The 19475-nt window shown below is 38.8% G+C and overlaps 1 pseudogene across 1 annotated transcript; it reads left to right on the forward strand.

Annotated features, from left to right (window-relative positions):
• The first annotated feature begins 18753 nt into the window (after positions 1–18753).
• On the forward strand, positions 18754–19475 carry LOC307194213 (14-3-3 protein theta-like; annotated as a pseudogene). Its single transcript has one exon. The product of its transcript is annotated as a 14-3-3 protein theta-like (transcript).

A 19475-nucleotide genomic window follows, 5' to 3' on the forward strand; every position in this document is an offset into this window, starting at 1 on the left:
TTCAATGAGTGCTATGGGACATTGGAATCCCTGGAAGTCAGAGCCATTATCACTGTCATATCCTTCATGTGATCCGAGTTCCATCAGGTTACTGGACTGTCAACAACAGTCGTGAAGGGGAAACACTCACAAGACTTCAGCCTTAGACATGAGAAAGAGAGGCCAGACTCTGACCATTTGTCTTGTCTCTTGGAGCACAGCTCATTTCCAATCCCCATCTTTTCTTCCAGCTACGCAGGGTCCAGCTTGGACTTTCCTGTGGATATACCGGACATACAGTGAGTCTAAGAAAGTGAGGCTGGAGGACTAGACATAATAGTTTACCATAGAATCAGCTAATCTTCTGAGAAGTTTGTCCAGTGTAGGCCCATATAACTGCAAAGTTTTCAGGGAAGAGCTCACTTTCTCTTGCTTAAGTCTTTCTGTATTAGCTTTTCATTGATGCAGTAATAAATTATCACAAATGTATTATCTTACAATTCTGTAGGTCAGAAGTCTGACACAGGTCTCACCCGGCTAAAATCAAGGTGTCATAGGGCTGCATTCCTTTCTGAAGGCTCTAGGGGAAGATTCACGTCCTTGCTCATTTGAGTATTATTATTATTTTTTAAAATATTTATTTATTTATTTGGTTGTGCCGGGTCTTGGTTGCAGCACGTGGGCTACTTAGTTGTGGCAGGTGGGCTCCTTAGTTGTGGCATGTGAACTCTTAGTTGTGGCATGCGTGTGGGATCTAACTCCCTGACCAAGGATCAAACCCAGGCCCCCTGCATTGGGAGCGCAGAGTCTTACCCACTGCACCACCAGGGAAGTCCATCATCTGAGTTGTTGACAGAATGCAATTCCTTGTGGTTTTAGGACTAAGGTCCCTGATTTCTTTTTATAATTAATTAATTAATTGATTAATTTTTGCCTGCGTTGGAGTCTTCGTTGCTGCACGCGGGCTTTCTCTAGTTGTGGTCAGCGGGGGTTACTCTTCGTTGCGGTGCGCGGGCTTCTCATTGTGGTGGCTTCTCTTGTTGTGGAGCATGGGCTCTAGGCACATGGGCTTCAATAGTTGTGGCAGGCAGGCTCTAGAGCGCAGGCTCAGTAGTTATGGCACACGGGCTTAGTTGCTCCACGGCACATGGGATTTTCCCAGACCATGACTTGAACCCGTGTCCCCTGCACTGGCAGGCGGATTCTTAACCACTGTGCCACCAGGGAAGCCCACAATATGTATTTTTGAAAGATGGCTTCTTTCCCTTAGTAATATACATTCAAGTTTTCTTCATATCTTTTCATGGTTTGATAGCTCATTTCTTTTCAGCACTTTTCCATTTTCCAAGTGTACCATAGTTTATTTATCCATTCACCTACTGAAGAACACGTTGATCATTTCCAGGTTTTGACAAATATGAATAAAGCTGCTATAAACATCCGTGTGCAGGTTTTTAGGTGGACATAAGTTTTCAATTCATTTCGGTAAACACCAACAAGCAGCATTGCTGGATCATATTGTAAGGGTATGTTTAGTTTTGTAAGGAACTACCAAACTGTCTTCCAAAGTGGTTGTACCATTTTGCATTCCCACCAGCAATGAATGAGTTCCTCTTACGTCCTCACCAGCATTTGGTACTGTCAGTGTTTGAGTATCATATTTTGTGTAATTTTTCCTAGATTTTCTTTTTCAAGGAAGATAACAGATAACAGAGAAAGGATATATAATGACAATGCTATCTTTTATTTGTAGTCCATCAATTAATGAGATGCTCTGGCCACAGTTGATACTGAGAACTCTGATCCTTCTCTCCCACCTCCAGCACCACCCCTGCTGGTGACACACACAAGAAGGAAAGGAAGTTTTCCTACATCTCAAACCTTCACTGGTTGTGCCCTTCTTAAGCTCCCTGTAAGTGAAGCATGACTTTTGCTTTAATGAAATGCAATATTGCATTGTTATCGAACTATTTGAAGTGCCATATCTCCTGAATTAAATTGTAAGCTCTTGTAGGGAAAAACCTGTATTTATGAATGCTAGTGTGACACCACAGCACACATCATAAGCCTTTATGTATTGTTACAGGAATTGATTCTTTCTGAATTAAAGATAACTCTCACAGTAGTACATCCACATCATTAATTCCTCATTTCACACCCAGCCCCTGATCTGTGAAAAGTGAACTGAATCAGCATAGGAGTTAGAGACAGATGACCACGCACCACAGTTACGGTTGTCTGAGAGTCTCCTATATTGTCAGTTCCCTCCCAGGCCTCTTCTCCTTGTAGACAATATGTGGCACAAGAGAAAATTCAGCAGATAAATTTGCTCAATGCACAAATTCTTTATCGCCTCTCACAGTTCACAAGTGAAATAGGACAGAACATCCAATGCCTCGTAAATTTTCTGGTATATAGTAGGCACTAAATAAATATTTGTTGAAAAAAATGAATAAATGAATAAGTCAATGAATGAATTTTTACCTTTAGATAATTTAGTAGGCACAGTAATGGACCTCCCAAAATGCCCAGACTCTAATTCCTGGAACTTGTGATTATGTTGCATGACATGGCAAGAAGGAATTTCCTGATGTAATTAAGGGTACAGACCTTGAGATTGTGAGATTATCCTGGATTACCCATGTGGGCCCAGTCTAATCACATGAGACCTTAAAGGCAGAAAACCTTTCCTGGTTAGGTTATAAAAGGATGAGATAGAGGAAAAAAGAGAAGAGATTCAAAGTGAGAGAATGAGTTTACCCACTATTGCTGGCTTTGAAAATGGAGGAAGGGGGTCACAAACCTAGGAATGTGAGTAACCTCAAGAAACTGGGAAAAGCCCTCAGCTGACAGCAAACAAGAAATCAGGGACCGGGACTTCCCTGGTGGCGCAGTGGTCAAGAATCCATCTGCCAATGTTGGGGACACGGGTTCGATCCCAGGTCCAGAAAGATCCCACATGCTGCGGAGCAACTAAACCTGTGCACCACAACTACTGAGCCTGTGCTCTGGAGCCAGCAAGCCACAACTACTGAGCCCACATGCCACAACTACTGAAGCCTGGGTGCCTAGAGCCCGTGCTCCACAACAAGAGAAGCCACCGCAGTGAGAAGCCCATGCTCCGCAACGAAGAGTAGCCCGCGCTCGCAGCAACTAGAGAAAACCCACACAGCAATGAAGACCGAACGCAGCCAAGAATAAATAAATAAAAAATAATAAAATTCCCTTAAAAAATTACATATTGTGGGGCTTCCCTGGTGGCACAGTGGTTGGGAGTCTGCCTGCCAATGCAGGGGACACGGGTTCGAGCCCTGATCTGGGAAGATCCCACATGCCGCGGAGCAACTAAGCCCGTGAGCCACAACTACTGAGCTTGCGCGTCTGGAGCCTGTGCTCCGCAAACGGGAGAGGCCGCGACAGTGAGAGGCCCACGCACCGCGATGAAGAGTGGCCCCCACTCGCCGCAACTGGAGAAAGCCCTCGCACAGAAACGAAGACCCAACACAGCCAAAAATAAATTAATTAATAAAAAAAATTACATATTTTATGATTCCAACCACATGACATTCTGGAAAAATCACAGCTATGGAGACAGAAAAAAGTTCAGTGGTTGTCATGGGTTTGGAGGCACAGAGGCTTTTCGGGGCAGTGAAACTATTGTGTATAATACTACAAAGGTGGATATATATCATTAGAAATTAAAAAAAAATTTTAACATCTTTATTGGAGTATAATTGCTTTACAATGGTGTGTTAGTTTCTGTAATATAACAAAGTGAATCAGTTATACATATACATATGTCCCCATATCTCTTCCCTCTTGTGTCTCCCTCCCTCCCACCCTCCCTATCCCACCCCTCTAGGTGGTCACAGAGCACCGAGCTGATCTCCCTGTGTTATGCGGCTGCTTCCCACTAGCTATCTATTTTATGTTTGGTAGTGTATATATGTCCATGCCACTCTCTCGCTTTGTCACAGCTTATCCTTCCCCCTCCCTGTATCCTCAAGTCCATTCTCATTAGAAATTTATCCAAACCCATAGAATGTATGACACCAAGAGCAAACTCTAAGGTAAATTATGGACTTTGGGTAATAATGATGTGTCAATGCAGGGTCATCAATTGTAACATATGTACCCCAGAGTGGTGAGGCCTGTGGATAATGGGGTAGGCTATGCATGGGGAGGGGTAAGGAGTTATATGGGAGCTCTGTACATGCTGCTCAAATTTCCTATGAACCTAAAACTGCTCTAAAAATAAACCCTATTTTTAAAAATGCTATTGCTACTATTTTTTGAGCACCTATTCTGTGCCAGATACCAGGCCGGGCTATGTTAGCTATTTCTTGATCTCACAGCAATCCATAAAATAGGTGTTATTAACTTTATTCTACAAATTAGAAAACTGTTTTTTGTCCAGAATAAATGAGTTTGTCAAGGTCATTCAGCTAATAAGTGAGAATCTGAGATGTTAACCTTGATTCCCTGGCTGCAAAGACCTGTACTTTTTTTTATTATATCATTTTCACTAATAAACAACACTATATATTCCTTTTTATAAATACAAGGGGGGCATTATATTTAACAATATGGAGGACATGATAACAATCACTGAATCTTCAAGCAGAAAAAATACCTGACTAAGAAGTAAGGAAATAAAAAGATTATGGCTGAGAAAAATGGAAAATAAGGAGGTACACAGCAAGTAGCTAAAAGTCCTTTCCAGAGAAGAATGCTGTTCAAAGGCCAATTATATCTGGAAGATTCCAACTTCCAGCTACAGGGAAGTAGTCCCTAACAAACCAACTCTCCAAGAGAAAACAACCATAAACTCTGGACTCCAGAGAGCAACCCAAAGCAGGTAGACATTGGGGAGGGAGGTCATCTATACTTGGAAGAAGGGAATAGCACCAAGATGAAAATTTTTCCCATTTTTGTCAAATTTTTGCCTCAGACAAGGCTAAAACTTAGATAGAAAATCCAAAATCTTACTGACCTGAAGAATCAGAAGGCAAAGTTCAGGGCAACCATAGCAGCTAGAGGGAAAAAATCTAGAAAAGGAGAACTCCAGAGAAAGGGAGTCCCAAATTCTGTATATAATGTGCCCAAATCTCTAGCTGCTCATGAACTGCTGTGTGGATGGTAGAGGTCAAGCATATGGCTAAGGCTCAAAGAATTGAACAAAGACTTCTGCTGCTGTCCATTATGAAGGAGTTAGAGTTTAGAGTTTGAGTTCAGTTGAGTTACCTGCCTGGTAGAAAAAATATTCCATAATCTTCAGGGAATCCAGCATCTCCACAATGAGCAGTTCAAAATGTCCGGGTGGCAACAAAAAAATTATTATACATATAAATAAACAAGAAAATGTGACCCACACTTTTAAAAAAGGCAATGTAATAGAGACTGACCCCAAAATAACTCAGGTGTTGGAAACTGAGACAAAGATTTTAGATCAGCTATTATAATTATGCTCAAAAATGTAAATGAAAATATGGTCATAATTAATGAACAAATAGGAAATCTCAGCAGAGAAATGGAAACTACAAAAAAGTGTGAAAATTCTAGAACTAAAAAATATAGTGTCTAAAGTTTTTAAATTCACTGGGTGGACTTAACAGTAGATTGGCGATGACCAAATAGAATTATTGAACTTCAAGTTAGCTAAATAAGCATTACTGAATCTGAAGAACAGAAAGATTGCATACAGCAAAAAAAAAGAAGAAAGAAAAAGAAAAAAAGGTTCAGTGACATGTGGAACTGATAATGTGGTTGGGTAAGATAATACAAAGATGTTTTCTTACTGACCATAAAACCCACATTCTAAATACATGCTATTTGCATATACTAAATCTGATTTCAGGATGATGTCAATATTTGGCTATAGTTTTCTTTCTATGAGGCCTGCTATTCCCATCTTCAATGGTTTTTATTAGTTAATTCACCCAGCTGTTATGGAGCCTTTTTTCCTTGTATCAGCCACTGTGCTAATTGCTGTAGAAAATAGATGAAATGGATATTATTCTTGAAAGGGCATGAAATGAGTGCTACACTAGAGATGCAGGCAAAAGGCTATTGTATTATTATGATGAGAGGTTCACTGGAGTAATTCTTTCAGCAACTGTCCACCTCCTTACACTGGAGAGATCAGGAGAAGGAGTTGATCCCACAGTGTTTCAGTCCCTCCCTCCCTTCTCTTTGGGATCTGCTTGCCCACAGAGAACTTGTGTCCTACTCTGTGCTATGTGGTATAAGGTGTTGTCCTTCAGGAGAAGACTTGTGCTTGACATGTGAGGTCAGAGATGAAGTGGGTAAGTCCAGTTCTAGGTGCAATGTTAAGAAGTCAGTTGCTTAAGACCTAAGCCAAGTTCACCAAATTGTATGTCTATATTAACATTCTTAGTGGTGGTGTAGTATTTTGATGACCTATATGTACCATAGTTCAGGTTGTTTCTGATTTTTTCTTTTTGCTGTTACTAATAGTACTGCAATGAGCAAATTTTTATATGTATATCTTTTTTAGTTTTTGGAAGTTTTAAATTTTATTTTTTTTATACAGCAGGTTCTTATTAGTTACCCATTTTATAAATGTTAGTGTATATATGTTAATCCCAATCTCCCAATTCATCACACCACCACTTCCCCTGGACGCTTTCCCCCCTTGGTGTCATATATTTGATCTCTACATCTGTGTCTCTATTTCTGCACTGCAAACCTGTTCAGCTGTACCATTTATCTAGGTTCCACATATATGCCTTAATATATGATATTTGTTTTTCTCTTTCTGACTTCCTTCACTCTGTATAACAGTCTCTAGATCCATCCATGTCTCTACAAATGACCCAGTTTCATTCCTTTTTATGGCAGAGCAATATTCCATTGTATATATGTACCATATCTTCTTTATCAATTCATTTGTTGATGGGCATTTAGGTTGCTTCCATGTCCTGGCTATTGCAAATAGTGCTGCAATGAACATTGGGGTGCATGTGTCTTTTTGAATTATGGTTTTCTCTGGGTATATGCCAAGTAGTGGGATTGCTGGGTCATATGGTAATTCTATTTTTAGTTTTTTAAGGAACATCCATACTGTTCTCCATAGTGCTGTATCAATTTACATTCCCATGAACAGTGCAAGAGGGTTCCCTTTCTCCACATCCTCTGCAGCATTTGTTGTTTGTAGATTTTCGGATGATGCCCATTCTAACTGGTGTAAGGTGATACCTCATTGTAGGTTTGATTTGCATTTCTTTAATAATTAGTGATGTTGAACAGCTTTTCATGTGCTTCTTGGTCATCTGTATGTCTTCTTTGAAGAAATGTCTATTTAGGTCTTCTGCCCATTTTTGATTGGGTTGTTTGTTTTTTTTAATATTGAGCTGCATGAGCTGTTTATATAGTTTGGAGATTAATCCTCTGTTCGTTGATTCGTTTGCAAATATTTTCTCCCAGACTGAGGGTCATCTTTTCATCTTGTTTATGGCTTCCTTTGCTGTGTGAAAGCTTTGAAGTTTCATTAGGTCCCTTTTGTTTATTTTTGTTTTTATTTCCATTACTCTAGGAGGTGGTTCAAAAAAGATCTTGCTGTGATTTATGTCAGAGTGTTCTTCCTATGTTTTCCTCTAAGAGTTTTATACTGTCTGGTCTTACATTTAGGTCTCTAATCCATTTTGCATTTATTTTTGTGTATGGTGTTAGGGAGTGTTCTAATTTCATTCTTTTACACGTAGCTGGCCAGTTTTCTCAGCACCACTTATTGAAGAGACAGACTTTTCTCCACTGTATATCCTTGACTCCTTTGTCATAGATTAGTTGACCATAGGTGCGTGGGTTTATCTCCATAGGTGCGTGGGTTTATCTCTCGGCTTTCTATCCTGTTCCATTGATCTATATTTCTGTTTTTGTGTCAGTACCATACTGTCTTGATTACTGTAGCTTTGTAGTATAGTCTGAAGTCCGGGAGTCTGATTCCTCCAGCTCTGTTTTTTTCCCTCAAGACTGCTTTGGCTATTCAGGGCCTTTTGTGTCTCCATACAACTTTTAAGATTTTTTGTTCTAGTTCTGTAAAAAATGCCATTGGTAATTTGATAGGGATTGCATTGAATCTGTAGATTGCTTTGGGCAGTATAGTCACTTTCACAATATCGATTCTTCCAATCCAAGAACATGGTATTTCTCTCCATTTGCTTGTATCATCTTTAATTTCTTTCATCAGTGGTTTATAGTTTTCTGCATACAGGTCTTTTTTCTCCCTAGGTAGGGTTATTCCTAGGTATTTTATTCTTTTTGTTGCAATGGTAAATGGGAGTGTTTCCTTAATTTCTCTTTCAGATTTTTCATCATTAGTGTATAGGAATGCAAGAGATTTCTGTGCATTACTTTTGTATTCTGCAACTTTACCAAATTCATTGATTAGCTCTAGTAGTTTTCTGGTGGCATTTAGGATTCTCTGTGTATGGTATCATGACATCTGCAAACAGTGACAGTTTTATTTCTTCTTTTCCAATTTGTATTCCTTTTATTTCTTTTCCTTCTCTGATTGCCATAGCTAGGACTTCCAAAACTATGTTGAATAATAGTGGTGAGAGTGGACATCCTTGTCTTGTTCCTGATCTTAGAGGAAATGGTTTCAGTTTTTCACTATTGAGAATGATGTTTGCTGTGTGTTTGTTGTATATGGCCTTTATTATGTTGAGGTAGGATCCCTCTATGCCAACTTTCTGGAGAGTTTTTATCATAAATCAGTGTTGAATTTTGTCAAAATCCTTTGCTGCATCTATTGAGATGATCATATGTTTTCTATTCTTCAATTTGTTAATATGGTGTATCACATTGATTTGTTTGTGTATATTGAAGAATCCTTGCATCCCTGGGATAAATCCCACTTGATCATGGTGTATGATCCTTTTAATGTGTTGTTGGATTCTGTTTGCTGGTATTTTGTTGAGCTTTTCTGCAACTATATTCATCAGTGATATTGGTCTGTAATTTTCTTTTTTTGTAGTATCTTTGTCTGGTTTTGGTATCAGGGTGATGGTGGCCTCATAGAATGAGTTTGGGAGTGTTCCTTCCTCTGCAATTTTTGGAAGAGTTTGAGAAGGATGGGTGTTAGCTCTTCTCTAAATGTTTGATAGAGTTCACCTGTGAAGCCATCCAGTCCTGGACTTTATTTTGTTGGAAGATTTTTAATCACAGTTTCAATTTCATTACTTGTGATTGGTCTGTTCATACTTTGTATATCTTGCTGGTTCAGTCTTGGAATGTTATACCTTTCTCAGAATTTATCTGTTTCTTCCAGGTTGTCCATTTTATTGGCATACAGTTGCTTGTAGTAGTCTCTTAGGATGCTTTGTATTTCTGCTGTGTCTGTTGTAACTTCTCCATTTTCATTTCTACTTTTATTGATTTGAGTCCTCTCCCACTTTTTCTTGATGAGTGTGGCTAATGGTTTATCAATTTGTTTATCTTCTCAAAGAACTAGCTTTTAGTTTTATTTATCTTTGCTATTGTTTTCTTTGTTTCTATTTCATTTATTTCTCTTCTGATCTTTATGCTTTCTTTCCTTCTACTAACTTTGGGTTTTGTTGTTCTTCTTTCTCTAGTTCCTTTAGGTGTAAGGTAAGATTGTTTATTTGAAATTTTTCTTGTTTCTTGAGGTAGGCTTGTCTTGCTATAAACTTCCCTCTTAGAACTGCTTTTGCTGAATCCCATAGGTTTTTGGATCATCGTGTTTTTGTTGGCATTTTTCTCTAGGTATTTTTAAATTTCCTCTTTGATTTCTTCAGTGATCTCTTGGTTATTTAGTAATGTATTGTTTAGCCTCCATGTGTTTGTATTTTTTACAGATTTTTTTTCCTGTAATTGATATCTAGTCTCATAGCGTTGTGGTTGGAGAAGATACTTGATACAATTTCAATTTTCTTAAATTTACCAAGGCTTGATTTGTGACCCAAGATATGATCTATCCTGGAAAATGTTCCATGAGCACTTGAGAAGAAAGTGTATTCTGCTGTTTTTGAATGGAATGTCCTATAAATATCAATTAAATCTATCTGGTCTATTGTGTCATTTAAAGCTTGTGTTTCCCTATTAATTTTCTGTCTGGATGATCTGTCCATTGGTGTAAGAGAGGTGTTAAAGTCCCCCACTATTATTGTGTTACTGTAGATTTCCTCTTTTATAGCTGTTAGCAGCTGCCTTATGTATTGAGGTGCTCCTATGTTGGGTGCATATATATTTACAATTGTTATATCTTCTTCTTGGATTGATCCTTTATGTAGTGTCCTTCTTTGTCTCTTGTAATAGTCTATTTTAAAGTCTAATTTGTCTGATATGTGTATTGCTACTCCAGTTTTCTTTTGATTTCCATTTTCATGGAATATCTTTTTCCATCCCTTCACTTTCAGTCTGTATGTGTCCCTAGGTCTGAAGTGGGTCTCTTGTAGATAGCATATATATGGGTCTTGTTTTTGTATCCATTCAGCAAGCCTGTGTCTTTTGGTTGGACCATTTAATCCATTCACATTTAAGATAATTATGGATATGTATGTTCCTGTGACCATTTTCTTAATTGTTTTGGGTTTGTTTTTGTAGGTCCTTTTCTCCTCTTGTGTTTCACACTTAGAGAAGATCCTTTAGCATTTGTTGTAGAGCTGGTTTGGTGGTGCTGAATTCTCTTAGCTTTTGCTTATCTGTAAAGCTTTTGATTTCTCCATCGAATCTGAATGAGATCCTTGTCAGGGAGAGTAATCTTCATTGTAGGTTCTTCCATTTCATCACTTTAAATATGTCATGCCACTCCCTTCTGTCTTGTAGAGTTTCTGCTGAGAAATCAGCTGTTAACCGTATGGGAGTTCCCTTGTATGTTATTTGTCATTTTTCCCTTGTTGCTTTCAATAATTTTTCTTTGTCTTTAATTTTTGTCAGTTTGATTACTATGTGTCTCGGTGTGTTTCTCCTTGAGTTTATACTGCCTGGGACTCTCTGTGTTTCCTGGACTGGGTGGCTATTTCCTTTCCCATGTTAGGGAATTTTTCGACTCTAATCTCTTCAAATATTTTCTCTGGTCCTTTCTCTCTCTCTTCTCCTTCTGGGACCCCTATAATGCAAATGTTGTTATGTTTAATGTTGTCCCAGAGTTCTATTAGGCTGTCTTCATTTCTTTTCATTATTTTTTCTTTATTCTGTTCTGTGGCAGTGAATTCCACCATTCTGTCTTCCAGGTCACTTATCCGTTCTTCTGCCTCAGTTATTCTGCTATTGCTTCCTTCTAGTGTATTTTTCATTTCAGTTATTGTATTATTTATCTGTTTGTTTGTTCTTGAATTCTTCTAGGTGTTTGTTCTTGAATTCTTCTAGGTGTTTGTTAAACATTTCTTGCATCTTCTCAATCTTTGCCTCCATTCTTTTTTGAGGTCCTGTATCATCTTCACTATCATTATTCTGAATTCTTTTTCTGGAAGGTTGCCTATCTCCACTTCATTTAGTTGTTTTTCTGGGGTTTTGTCTTGTTCCTTCATCTGGTACATAGCCCTCTGCCTTTTCATCTTCTTTATCTTTATGTGAATGTGTTTTTTGTTCCACAGGCTGCAGGACTGTAGCTCTTCTTGCTTCTGCTGTCTGCCCTCTGGTGGATGAGGCTATCCAAGAGGATTGTGCACTGATGGGAGGGACTGGTGGTGGGTAGAGCTGGGTGTTGCTCTGGTGGGCAGAGCTCAGTAAAACTTTAATCCACTTGTCTACTGATAGATGGGGCTGTGTCCCCTCCCTGTTTGTTGTTTGGTTGAGGCGACACAACAGTGGAGCCTACCTGGCTCTTTGGTGGGGCTAATAGCAGACTCTGGGAGGGCTCATGTAAAGGAGTACTTTCCAGAACTTCTGCCACCAGTGTCCTTGTCCTCACGGTGAGCCACAGCCACCCCCTGCCTCTGCAGGAGACCCTCCGACACTAGCAGGTAGGTCTGGTTCAGTCTCCCCTGGGGTCACTGCTCCTTCCCCTGGGTCCCGATGTGCTCACTACTGTGTGTATGCCCTCCAAGAGTGGAGTCTCTGTTTCCCCCAGTCCTGTCAAAGTCCTGCAGTCAAATCTCACTACCTTCAAAGTCTGATTCTCTAGGAATTCCTCCTCCCATTGCCGGACCCCCGGGTTGGGAAGCCTGACATGGGGCTCAGAACCTTCACTCCAGTGGGTGGACTTCTGTGGTATAAGTGTTCTCCAGTTTGTGAGTCACCCACCTAGCAGTTATGGGATTTGATTTTATTGTGATTGCGCCCCTCCTACCATCTCATTGTGGCCTCTCCTTTGTCTTTGGATGTGGGGTATCTTTTTTGGTGAGTTCCAGTGTCTTCCTGTCAATGATTGTTCTGCAGTTAGTTGTGATTCCAGTGCTCTCGCAAGAGGGAGTTACATGGATATTTCTGAAGAAAGAAATGGCATTGCTGGGTCAATGGGTTAAAGGCTGATAACTATTGACAAAATTTCCTCCAGAATATGTTGTAACAATTTTTACACCCACCAATTTTTCACAACCTCCTATCTTTTCATTTGGACCATCCACCTGTCCTCATGCAAACTTGTAGGAGCTCCATTTTGACTGCCTCATTCATCCACATCTTAATACTCTTTGTAGACACCAATCCGTGGGGATTGTCTACTGTCTGGGACATTCTGTAAAAGATGCAATATTTGCTGATAAATGTGTTGTCCTCTCTCTCTTCAACAATATGTCCCCAATTTCTATATAGACAACAGAAATATATCCAGTTTTTCAATATATGGTTTGAACACATGGATGTCAAACACTCAACAAGATTTATTTTTAACCATGAAAAGTTTTCCATTTCCTGAGGGCTTGGTGGTAGAGAATGGGGATATAAAAGTAGGATGGAAGTCATTTTTGAGGATAAAGCCTTTTAATTCCATATTCTGAACTGAAACATGCCAGTGGAGCTAAACCAAACACTTCTGGTATCATATCTCAAAATAGTTTACCAACATAATGATAATAAAAACTTGTCTATGTTTAGATTAGAGACCTTACAAAACACTTGAAAGACAAGTGGGGTGTGGATTAATATCCCCATTTTAAAAATGAAGAAACTGAGTTTCAGAGAACACAAGTGTCTTGCCCAGGGTCACATTGTAAGTGGCCAAGCAGGGACTTAAACTCAGACCTACATTCCAGTTTGAGCTGACAAGAAAGACTGAGGCAGATTAAACAGCATGGTGAATAGCTAAGAGTAAACTTGGCTTCCTTTCCTCTGCCTTCATTCATGTAAGAGTAAGCAAAGTACAGTGGAAAGGGGTACCTTGCATGGGAAGAAATTGGTAAACAGTTATTTCTTACATAGGTATCTGCTCCTGAATTCTCACCTTGCTGTCTGCTCTGGAACCACCATCCTTCCCAAGATCTTCTCTCGCAGGGATTGATGTTGCCACCTCAACACTGAACCTCTAGGGGGGCACTGATCCCTCCCACCCCTCACCTGACCATGATTAAGTATGAGAGAAAAACCTCAATGACCGTTTATTAACTACCTTCTACGTGCCAATTACTGGGCTAGATTCTTTAATATTATCTCATCTAAACTGGGATTCGTATGCCCATTTTACATGTCAGGAAACTGTCAAGACTCCAGTAAGAACAGAATAGTCAAACATGTCTCTTTTCATCTTGAAGTGACAAAGACGAGTGGCAGATTCTTTTGCATATTAAAACTAAAACGATGCATCAAATGCTAAAGAAAAAATTAAAACAGCAAAATCAAAGATAATTCCACCAATCTAACACAACTATCTTTTGTGTACTGTCTTATTACGTGCATACATTTTTCTAGAATTTGCAATCGACATATATGCAAATTTTATGTTCACTTATAAAATTTAGCCTCAGAACCATCTTCCATGTTACCACTATCTTCATAATGAGCATTTTAGTGGTTGCAGAGTAAATGATTTTCCCCATGGACATTTAGGTTGTTTCCAGTATTTGGTTGTCCAAATCAAATTATGTTTTGTGCTAAGCGTTTTGTTACTGTTAAATTATTTCCTTAGAATAAATTCTCAAGAGCCATATTATTGAATAAAAGGGTATAAACATTTTTTATAGCTCTTCCCACATGGTACCACATTACTAGGCAAAAGGACTCTATTAATCTAAGTGACACACATAAGTAAGTGCAGAGTTAGGTATTTTCAAAAGAAACCATGCTGTTTTCCATTCCTGGCCATTTGATGAGTTAGGAACCTTGAAAGACTCTCCACATTAAAACAACCAAGATATTGAATAAAATATAAAAGCCATTTTCTTAAATTAATTACTGAACTGACAAGAAAATACAGAATCTAAGATCCTCAAAATGGATTAAAACCAATAACCCTGGAAAGTAAGTACTAAATCTCTCCTTTACCTTGGGTACTGCTCAACACAGAAGAATACCACATTGATGATTTGTATCCTTCCTTTGTATGATACTTGTATCATATTAAGAAACACATGATTCAATTCGATACATTATTGGTGACATTAAGTTTGATCACTAGATTAAGGTGGTATCTGTCAGATTTCTCCATTGTAAAGGCACCTTTACCCACTTGTAATGAATAAGTTATCTTTAGGGTGTTACCTTGAAACTGTATAAATACCTTGTTCTCCAACCATCTTTACCCAATAGTAGTATTATACATCCATTAATAACACTTGCCTGAAAGAAGGTGATTTTTTTCCCATCATTTAAGTACTGTCAAATTCAAACTGCTTGAGCCAATTTGCACTCCCACCAGCTAGGTGTGAATTTCCAATGATCCACATCTTCACCAAACTTGCTAAGGTCAGACTTACCAAGTTTTATCATCTTAATGAGTATGGGATTGTATTTCCTATAAACTGACAGATTTAGACGCTTACTCTAGATTCAGGTTCATTTATTTAGGCAAGGATATTTCGTACGTGATGCTGTATATTTCCTACTGTATCACGTCAAGAGGCACATAATGTCTGATTGTCAATCAATAGGTAAAAATGTGGTCAACCAGATCTATCAATAGATATAACAATAAGGTTCCTCATCAAAAACAAACAAACAAACAAACAAAAAAAACCCTGGTATGTAGTATAACCTATTTTTTATGAAAAAAAGTTTTTTATATGTATTCAAAATGCTTAAAAATAATACTTGCCTGAACTGACTATTACAATCATTGTTTGGAAAACAATTTTTCTCCTGTTGTGTCACTTCCTCTTTATTTATTTTGATATTCTTCCGTAAACAAGGGCTTCATCTTCCTTCTTTCTCTATGGGCTCATGGATTCTTTTGTAATCAACATGTTATAATTCATTATTCTCAATATTCTTTCTCATGTTCAAATTGCCCCATTTGGCCAGTGAGGATTATCTCAAGCTGCCTCATATGTCCTTTAGATATGTTCCCATAAGTTTTTGAGCATTTGCTTACTTCTGGCACAGCAAGAAATTCCAGGCTCACTTTGTGCTTTTCCTGCTCCAGACCTGGGGTCAGTCATTTCCCCAAGGAGACCTTGGTCCTTTTAGTGGAGAATAGTAATGAGAAATTAAGTTCTGACAATAGGTGTGCATATTTCTACTAGGATTGCCACTGAGTCTAGGCCCTGTCAGACAGAGCTAGGAGATATATTTTATTAAGTAATGAGCTTATATGGATATCTCACCATATGAGGGTTGTCAAATCCATATTTTAATTTCCCTTTTCCCATACTAATGATCTTAGTTCCCAATAACATCAATATATTTATTCATTTACTCAATCCTATAACACATGAAAAACAATTTCAGGATTAGTATATCAATTTCACTACCAATAAAACCCTACAGGCTAAAGTTCAAGAAATTTTTTGCATTTCTTTTTGTCCTTAGAGTATATCTGCTGAGCATGTACAGTTAGAGTACAATGCTCCACTGGTACTTGGATTGGCTCTTTTTTTTCTCCTCTGAGTTTATGTTGTCAATACCGTTAGGGTCAATTATTTCCTGTTTGCATTCAATTTTACGTTTTTGTTTTTTCTACTCATGTTAGTTTATTTTTATTTTATTTTATTTTTATTTTAATGTGTAAACACGAATATAGCTCAAAAGTCAAAACAATATATAATTATATAGCCAAAGAAGCCGCATTCTCTTCCACCCTATTCCCTAACACCAGGAGAAAATCAAATTCATTAATTTCTGATTTATCCTTCTTGTGCTTATTATTGCAAAATAAGCAGATGCATACATAGTTACTTAATTTCCCTATTTTTATACTAAAGGTAGCATACTCAAGGAGTATATAGTACTCTTCCTTTAGTATTAAAAAAGGGAAATAAGATAAATAAGGTATGCATCTGTTTATTTTAAAATAAGCACCTTGATTTTTTTAAAATTAACAATGTAATTGAATAGCACTCCACTGTATAGAGGGTCCATAGTTTATTCAATGTCTCCTATTTTGTCCATTTAGATTGTTCCCAATATTTTGTTACTAAAATTAGAGTATAATGAATAATCTTGTGCATATATATATTTATATTGTTGGAGTGTATCTTCACCACAAATTCCTAGAAATTGGATTGCTTGGTCAAAGAATAAATGCATGTGTAGTTTTGCTAGATATTGTTGAATTCCTTTCTATAAGTGGGGTACTGTTTCACATCCACACCAGCAATGTATGGAAGTGAATGCTTCCCTTCAGCCTCACCAAAAGAGTATGCTGTCAAGCTTTTGAAGAGACCCCCTTTTACATGGTTTATCCTCGTATGGTCTCTATTCTCTTCCTTGCTCCCACCTCTCATAAACTTTATAGTTTATTTTGCCTTGTCAGGACTTTCTTTGATTCTGTTAAGTCTCCAGAAACAGAGCAGACTAGGAGTGTATCACATTTGCCTCGGAATTTTTACATTTACAACATTTTTGGAGAGGCTGCTTATTTGCAATGAGTCTGTTCTAAGACAGGGAGGTTCTGCTTCATATTCTTAGAACACCTAAACAAATAAAAACATTCCTAAAAACAGTGAGCTATGAAACAGTCACACTATATCATGTTGAACTTCACAAAAGCAAAGCCAAATTTCTTTGGGAACCAATCACTCAGCAAAACAAATCTCAATACAATTTCTTCCTACCTTGAACTTTTACAAGATTACTTGCAAAAGGGAAAATGAAGGTCCAAGCCAGCACCAAAGTTTGGAAGATAGATGTAAAAGATGACAGGAAAACAGCTTACATTTCTGCTTATATGGGTAGGAGGCTGGGAGAAACTTATACTTGCACAAAATGTTTTCCTTATTTTTATCAACAGGACTATTTTCATTAGAGGAGAACCAATGCTTATAGAAACGCTTGTCTACACAGTGAGCCCTTGGCACACACTTTGTAATTTGCAGTTTTTCTGAGACTGAAATTTAAATTGTATACACAGCACACAGAAAGGCAAATATATGTTGGTTAGAATGCTCCCCAGGGAGTGAAGGAGCCATTTTCTCTAGGACTCTGTAACTATGCACACATAGTCTATGGAGAAAAGGTAAACGCTGTGCCTTTATGTTTAGATTGTTCCCAATATTTGCTATTAAAAATTATACCATAATGAACAACCTTGTGCATATATTATTTTCATACTCTTAGAGATAGATCAGAGAATGGTATTGTAGGGTAAAAAGGTATCCATAATCAAGTAGACTGGGAAAATACCAACTTAGACAGATGTGGAACATAGCTCTACTCTGAGGGACTTCTCAGAGCCTTTAACATGCTAACCTGCATTAAGATTCTTTAAGAAGAGAACTATATTATGCAGTGTTTTCAAACGTATTTATGATATTCTTTTCACATCTCTGGAAAGTAGTGTTCCATAGAACATATTTTGTAAACCACTGCTGTGGTGGCATTTATACAATTAGGAACTCTGTAAAATCTTGGTACCCATTTCAGGGGAAGGTCAAGTGTCCGCTCTTCTTCATTTTCCAGAATGTCATCTACCTACTCCAGAGCCTCTGGAGGGCCTTAGTGCTTTGCTATGGGCAGCATTTCCTATTTATTTTCCTTCACTCAATCCAGGATCTATTTCTCAAGGAATGGGTTTCATGACACTAGCCTGGAAATTTCCCACCTGTCCAGGCTGATAGGCTCTTTTTGAGGATTGAGGCATTGCTAACAATTATTTATTTCCATTCTAAAGACCAGGCCAATTCTTAGTCGCCATCTGTCATAGCCAGCTTTGGCTGATCATCTCTGAACAGCAAAGTCTAAAATTAGCATTTCTTAATAGTATTTTACATGGTACTATTTATTGAGTGACTATATCTGCCAAGTGTTTTATTCCTTTTATGTCATCTATTTTTACTTAAAAAAAAAGAAACCCACAGCTTTACAGTATAGAAAGAATTCCCATCTTACAGATACCATACTGCTTTACAGATGATGAACCTGAAGTTCAGAGACATGCCTTACTCCAGTTCACACAGCCAGTTTGTGGCAATACCCAGAACTGTCTGTTTTGTTGATTTGACCAAATTTTTATTTTATTTCATGCTGCTTCCCAGTTATTTAGCAAAGCGGAGACCTTAGCCAATTATCTAGTGGAGTGGCAGACCTTCCCTCTGCAGGTACCGGAGTGGGGTGGGCTGAGCTGAGACCAGAGGGTCCTCGGCTGAAGCCAAAGCAGGTCAAAGTGGTGAGACTCACGCCACTGAGACGTGAAGGCCCTCCTCAGCTCCCTCCTGATCCAGGTGGGTGGGTGCTCGCCCTAGCTCTCCTCTTCCCCGCCCCATGGAGAAGACAGATCTGATCCAGAAGGCGGAGCTGGCCGAGCGCTATGACGATATGGTCACCAGCACTGAAGGCTGTGATGGACCGGCGGCGCCGAGCTGTTCAAGCCGGAGCGCAACCTCCCGTCCCTGGCCTACACGAACGTGGTCAGGGGCTGCAGGTCCGCCTGGAGGGTCATCTTGAACATCCAACAGAAAACTTACACCTCTGACCAGAAGTTGCAGCTGATTAAGAACTGTCGAGGGATGGTGGAGTCCAAACTGAGGTCCGTCTGTGCCACGGTCCTGGATTTGTTGGCCAAGCATTTAATAGCCATTGCACCTAACCCAGAGAGTAAGATCTTCCATCTGAAAATGAAGGGAGATTACTTCCGGTGCCTTGCTGAAGTTTCATGTGGTGATGATCAGAAATAAATGATAGATAATTCCCTAGGAGCTTACCAAGAGGCTTAAGCAAGAAAGAGATGCGTCCCACACACCCCATCTGCCTGGGGCTGGCTCTTAACTTTTCTGTATTTTACTATGAGATCATTAATAACCCAGAACTTGCCTGCACACTGGCTAAAATGGCTTTTGATGCGGTTACTGAAGAACTTGATACACTGAACGAAGGAGAGGCGTGTAAAGACAGTGCCTTCAACATGCAGTTTCTTAGAGACAACTTTATGGACACCAGACAGTGCAGGAGAAGAATGTGATGTGGCAGAAGGGGCAGAAAACTAA

Source organism: Stenella coeruleoalba (assembly GCF_951394435.1).
Source record: "Stenella coeruleoalba genome assembly, chromosome: 1".
NCBI lineage: Eukaryota > Metazoa > Chordata > Mammalia > Artiodactyla > Delphinidae > Stenella > Stenella coeruleoalba.